Source organism: Dunckerocampus dactyliophorus, chromosome 4 (assembly GCF_027744805.1).
Source record: "Dunckerocampus dactyliophorus isolate RoL2022-P2 chromosome 4, RoL_Ddac_1.1, whole genome shotgun sequence".
Taxonomy (NCBI): domain Eukaryota; kingdom Metazoa; phylum Chordata; class Actinopteri; order Syngnathiformes; family Syngnathidae; genus Dunckerocampus; species Dunckerocampus dactyliophorus.
In genome coordinates this window covers 35,444,253-35,451,058 of record NC_072822.1, presented here as the reverse complement: position 1 = coordinate 35,451,058, position 6,806 = coordinate 35,444,253, and the positions used below count along the sequence as shown (strand labels likewise).

At 40.5% G+C, this 6,806-nt stretch overlaps 1 long non-coding RNA gene across 1 annotated transcript; it reads right to left on the bottom strand.

Annotated features, from left to right (window-relative positions):
• Positions 1-2,413: 2,413 nt before the first annotated feature.
• Positions 2,414-3,129, bottom strand: LOC129179188 (uncharacterized). The gene is made up of 3 exons (XR_008569919.1): positions 2,985-3,129; positions 2,886-2,911; positions 2,414-2,511 (listed from the first exon to the last, which is right to left on the bottom strand). It is a non-coding gene; the product is annotated as an uncharacterized LOC129179188 (long non-coding RNA).
• Between the last annotated feature and the right edge of the window lie 3,677 nt (positions 3,130-6,806).

The window sequence follows — 6,806 nt, the reverse complement described above, 5'->3', positions numbered from 1 at the left end:
CACAGACATCAAGATGTAAACACAAACAAATGAAGAAGGGTTTATTGATACAGCATATGTGCATATATGACTTACTACAGATTACATCATGACTAAAAATACAGAATACATCTTCAAGAAAAACACAGAATACATGATGAAAAAATATAAAAAACAGAATAGAATTACAAAACAATGATGTAATTCTAAAAAGGTCTGGGTAGAAAAGTCATCAGGTCATACCGTCATAAATCTACACAGTCCTTTTCAGAAATTGCTACCGTTTCATCCTGGAACTAATAACCAAATGGTAATGTTTTTCCATCTGCAAGGAGTCGTCTTTTATCATAGACAACTGCGAAGTTGATTATGTGTTGTTTATTAGTGAGTTCAAAGGCTTTCATATTGTGTGTAATTTTATTGTAATGTGCAGAGATTTCACGCCGATTGTCCGGCTCTCTGAGTTATCCCTCTACCAGATCTGTGAGGCTGTCAAAGTTAATTTTTTTTACAGTTTTCATAATTTTGTGGAATCCCTTTAGCACGTAAAGTCACCTTACCCTGTTGTGTGAGATAGGCATACGATTTGGGACCCGCAGCGCTCCAGTTGCATATGTAGTCTCCATGATCTAATTCCGATGTCAAATCTCCAAGATAATTACCGAGTGGAGGGTTATATTGATCAGAGGGGGTGCTTGTGTAAATGATAGAATCAGTGTCACAGTACAGAACACGATCTTGGAGCAGATCTAATTGCTTATACTGTAAAGTTCAAGCCATGCATAAGAAGTTGTGAATGCCACTAGAAGAATATTTGCATCGCCTGGGGGTAAGACACACCTAGAATTATAGCGCCATTGAACAAGTGCAATATCGTCATTTATGAAGTGAAACTGTGAAATGTCGTACTTGCTAGAAAAGAGAAATTCAAAAAAGCATTGCAGTGTGCTCACCAGGCTGGTTGAGAGCTGGTTTGATTTTTGTGCTAGTTTTCCCCAGAGAGAATTTAGCAGGAGTTTGGCAATCTGTCTTTTTGCGGGGTTGTAGACAATTTTCTCCGGATTGAGATCGATACCTTGCTTCTTTTTATAGTCACGGATGTAACCCTGTTTAGTTTGAAGAGTTTCAACTCCGGGAGGGTAGCCCGACGCCTCTTGCTTCTGTTTAAGGAAAGTGTAGATATAGTCTTTAAACAGCACATCTGATTTGTCTTCGAAGTTCCATATTTCGTAAATTTCAGCCAAAAAATACCCCTTTCGCAGTGCCTCAATTACTTCTGTCGTTACCCACACCCCTTGGAGGGCCCGTTCTTCATCATTGTGTGTACAGTCAGTAGTTTGATTGCTCATGAGTGCACATAATCGACACAGTGTGAAAATTAATTTCCCTTTGTCATTTCTTATAGGCAGTAAAGGGAAAATAGTTGACGTGGAGTGTAAACTTTAGCATGTATTATTCCAAAGTAATTTTCAATGTTGTCCAAATCCTTTCGAATTATTTTCCGATGCCCTAGTGGGTAGTGAAAATGTGCATTTACAAAGAGATACAAGGATGTGAAATTAACGTAATTTACACGCTCACCTGGGCTGACAACATGGCGGAGACGGATAGCGGCCATACGGCCTCCATATAAGGCTGCTCTGGGATCTAAAGGAATTGGTTCTTAAAACCTCTCTAAGAAAGATTTAACATTCGGGTCCATTTATTTCTGTACACTCCATTCGTGTTCCCACTTGATCACCACAGTTTGCACCTTGTCATCGTTTTGTAATCGATCCAGCCTTTTCACAGTGTCAGAGTACACCTCGCTAAAACAAGTCTTTGACAATAGAGAAACATCACTTCCCATAAAACACTTTGGACATCCATGAAAATAACAGCCTAGAAATTCAAAGACAACTTTCCCTCCATTTAACTCTTCATATCCATCAACTGAATAACGCCCAAATTTAACTTCACCTCCGTTCAAAGCATGTCTTATTGAAATCCCCCGTGAGAAGGCCTCATACTCAAGCCACTGTATAGACGCATGTGAGAAAGCCTTGCTGTTTGTTTTGTAATTGTTAGGACAGGGAATCGCGATTGTATTGGGTTTTAAAAATTTAGTTTGAAAGACATTCAAAGCTGCTGAAGCAAAGGTCACACTGTCAAAAGGATCACAGTCGGTTGTTTTTATGAATTCATTACGGGAATTGCTTGCACCCTCGGCTAACATTTCAATATCGTTTTCATAGTAAGATACTAACGCTGCATCATAGTCAAACTCATTCGGGTGTGTCCCCCAACTGCACCGTCTATCGAAGAGGGATTGACCGCTGCAAATCCTGTGTCAGAGAGGATCTTGTTAGTCATCACCCTTTACACAAAACAAAGAGATAATTCCCGACATCAATCTGTATTAAACTAAACCTACACACGATTGTTTACCTTGTGCCTGGTTTTGAGGCGTTATAAAGTCCACATTAAATCCCTGCATTGGGTTTTGGACCGGTGACACTAGGGCCACTGGTGGCGGTGAAGTCAGATCGATCACTGGAAATCAAACATACTGAATTAATTTTATTTTCCCCAATATATATTATATAATCAATATCCTCTCTCTCTCTCTCTCTCTCTCTCTCTCTCGCTCTCTCTCTCTCTCTCTCTCTGTCTCACACACACACACACACACACACGCACGCACGCACACACACACACAGACACATCAGCCCCCAAGAATCCCCACCATGCCCCCTTCCTCTCTGCCCCCCTCCCATACTGCATTGCTGCTGGCTCTCTACGTTCCATGCACATAGACATGCATGTGCATGCATACACACACACAAACACACATACACACACACACACACCCAGAGAAACATACACTTTAAAGAAATTTCTTTCAGCTACATGATTTGAAAATGTACCTTCAATTGGTGAAGATGCAGCTCTCCTGTAAGTAAAAAAAAAAAAAATGCCTTTCAGGCTAAACACCCTAGATAAATTACATACAATGTGAAACTTACGTACATGCAACAGCCCATGTCAATGTCCGATGTCTTGTAGTCGTCTCCAAGCTCTGTGTTCAAACTCTCTGTCTTTACGTTGTTCGCTGATTTTAGCGTGTGATCTGGAAACCTACCATCGACACTTGCCTTTTATACCATTTTATAGAATGGGGAGGAATGTTTAAGTGCCAGATATGGTTTTTAAAGCCTCAATCACAATGACTTTTTTTATGCAAACCATGAGGCCCCCGGTATTGATTATAGTTAGCTAAAAAAGACCCCCACAGATCAGTCCCAAGAAATCCCCATCTAATATAAAAATGGCGCAACTATTAAAATGATCTCATGTGAACCACGGGGCCTGCTATTGACACGGGAGCCATGAGGCCCCCGCTATTGATTATAGTTAGCTAAAAAAGACCCCCTTCAGATATGTTTTTTAAAACCTCAATCACATTGTCTTCCCCGTGGGAAGACGAGGCCCACCTTATTAATAATATATACCACACACACCCACAGACGAAAGAGTCTCACACACACACACACACACACACAGACACACGCACACACACACACACACACACACACACACATCAGCCCCCAAAAATCCCCCCCATACCCCCTCCCCTTCCGCACCCTCTAAGACCTGTCTGCTCACTGTTAAAAAAATGATGTCATCAGATGTGTCAAGTCATCAATCATATTTTGACAGTTAGTTTCTGTCGATTATTTTTTATGATTAAAATTATATGACGTCATCACATTTTGATAGGAGGGATATCTAAGATTCTCTCACAACTACCCGCGGAACCACCTCAATACGAGGAACCAAAGGGTGCACAAAAACCATCAGCACCTAGGACCAGAAAGGACCCCATGTCTGTTTCATGGTCTAAACACTTGGGAGGAGTTTTCTCACCCAAGCCCCCACCTACAACTGTGCCCGATGCAGACGCTTTTCCAATGATAGAAGTGCCAAACCCAAATGTGATAAATGATAATGAATCAACCGTTCTTGTACCGTACCTGGACACAAGATGACATTAAAAAGGCACTATTGGGAATAAAATCTGCAAAAGAGGATGTCCAACAATTTATTGCTGACATGGAAAATTTGAGGAGATCATATCACCACTTAGACTGAAGGATTATACAATTGATAGATCGAGTGACTACCAAATTCAGGAAAAGTGCAAATTATGCGGCAATTGGGCAATGTAAACAAAAAGACGGAGAAGCCTATGACGACTACAGAGTGCGCATGATTAATGTGTTTTAACAAAACAGTGGTCTTATGGAGGAGGAGGATCCTACCGGACCTTATCAACAACAATTAAAAAATGTCTTGCACTCCAATTCAAGTGCAGGAATTAAGAATTGGGTGGAAAAACATTTCATAAACATGCCGACTGCAAGTATGGCAGATTACATTATCCATGCGCAACATTCTGAGAAAGTAATAAAAGGAAGACAAAATGCAAAAAAAAAAAATAGACACATTGTTCAGCAAAGATGGCCAAATTTACTTCCAAGGTGCAGGGGGTTATACCACTATACCACTCTAGCTATACCTGATTATAAGACACCATTCATTCAAACTGTAGACTGCAAAGAACATTACATGACGTCAGTGTTGTTGCAAAACTATGGAGACAAAAAGAAACCAACTGCATATTACTTGTCCAAATTAGACACAGTAGCATGTGCAATGCCACATTGTGCATCCATGGCTGTGGAAGCAAGTGCTTCCATTGTATTGTTATTGTTACTACCACTGAAGGTACCTCATGCTGTCTCCACATTGTTGCTACAAACAAACATGACGGGAGATTTACAACTTCATCATATTTTGCACAAGCTGCTGAACTAGTAGCCTTGACAGAAAATTGTAAATTAATAATAAATTAATTAAGTGTAAATTAATGAAAGGACAATCAGTTACAATTTACACTGACAGCCAATATGCTTATTCAACTGTGCACACCTTTGCCCGATATTGGAAAAATAGAGGCATGGTGACGTCAACAGGAAAACCAATAACACATGCTGCACTACTAACTGACTTATTAGATGTCATACAACTTTTCACAAAACTTGCAGTTTGTACACACTAATAAAACTGATCCCGTCTCATTAGGAAATTCCTTTGCAGATAAGACGGCAAAAGCATTACATCATGTTGATAAGACTGACAATCCTTTTAGCTATGACACTTTGGCTGACATGCAACAGCAAAGTTCGAAACAGGAAATTGACCATTGGCTTAGGAACAAAACAACATTATGAAACAATGTTTATTTCTCCGTAGAGAACAAACCAATTCTACCAAAAATTTATACAAATGAGAGACACACCAGAAGTTGTTATACACGGTAAAACCAAATATCTGCCTGTAATTCGACAATACCCATTAAAACCAGATGCTGAAAAAGGAATCGGTCCTGTAATAACTGAATTGCGCGAAGGAATAATTGTTCCTTGCCCAGACTCGCCGTGCAACATTCCAATTTTTCCTGTTAAAAAGGCCCTGGAGCGTGGAGGCTGGTACAAGACTTAAGAGCAGTAAAAACAAGCAGTGTCCAAAGCACCCAAACCTGAAACAAAGAAACAAATGATGTCCTTTTTTGGCCTATGTAACGATTGCAGGACGTGGATTCCAAATTACGCGGAAATCACCAGACCGCTGCTAGACATGATACACTCCACACCATTGGCAATGCAAGATAGAATCACCTGGACAAGTGAAGGTGATAAAGCATTTGACGAAGTAAAGCGTGAACTCATAAACTCATCTGTTTTGGCTCTCCCTGATTACACCAAACCATTCGAACAAACTGTAACGGCAAAACATGGGTTTATGACGTCACTATTAATGCAAAAGCATGGTGGGAAATGGAGGCCTGTGGCCTACTATTCCCAGCAGCTTGACGCAGTAGCACGAGCAACACCGGAATGTGTACAGGCTGTTCTCACAGCCGCACTGACGGTTGAGGCCTCAGCAGAAGTGGTGCTCTTCCATCCATTAACCCTGAAAGTGCCACACGTTGTCTGCATTCTGCTGCTGAAAACAAGGATGCAGTTTTTATCACCCGCACGACACCTGCACGGCGTCCTGTTGAGTCATGTCTCAACAGGAGGGATGGTGGCACAGGTACACCAAGATTACCACACCCTTGGTTTCACACTATTTTCAAAAATTTTTGTCACTAATGCTTGATATGCATTAAAAATAATGCACAAGGGTATTTACGTCCAAAAAGAGGAAAGTTCCCAACACCACCGGAACCATTCCACACAATACACATGGACTACATTGAACTAAAAGTACAGTCAAACTTGTCTATAGCGGCCACTAGAGGGTGTCTGCAAAAGTGGCCGCTATAGACAGGTGGCCTCTATAGACAGGTTGGCGTCCAGTTTGAATGTTGACCAGTAGAGGGAAAAAAAGGGAAAAAAAGGGAAAAAAATAATAATAATAATAATGTTGACCAGTAGAGGGCACTGCGGACTGCGGATAAAAGTTGTACAGCACTACTAGGCTTGTTATTATCATGGTTCATGGTTCATGGTTTTAATTCATCCTGAACATGCATATGAGTCAAACAGTAGCACATCACATAGTACAATTCACAATTTTGCATGTCCAAAAAGAAGTACGAAGAAGCAAAGCTTATTTAATCCTACCCCTCATCAGTTTCACATCAGTTGCAATACATTTATTCACCTCTTGTTCTTCCAAGTGTACTTTGTAAGTCTTTGTGACAATGTAGTGCAATCATAGCCAAGGTTTTTACTTCCTAAAAGGAAGCTAGAGGCTTATTAATAACTGATAGAATATAT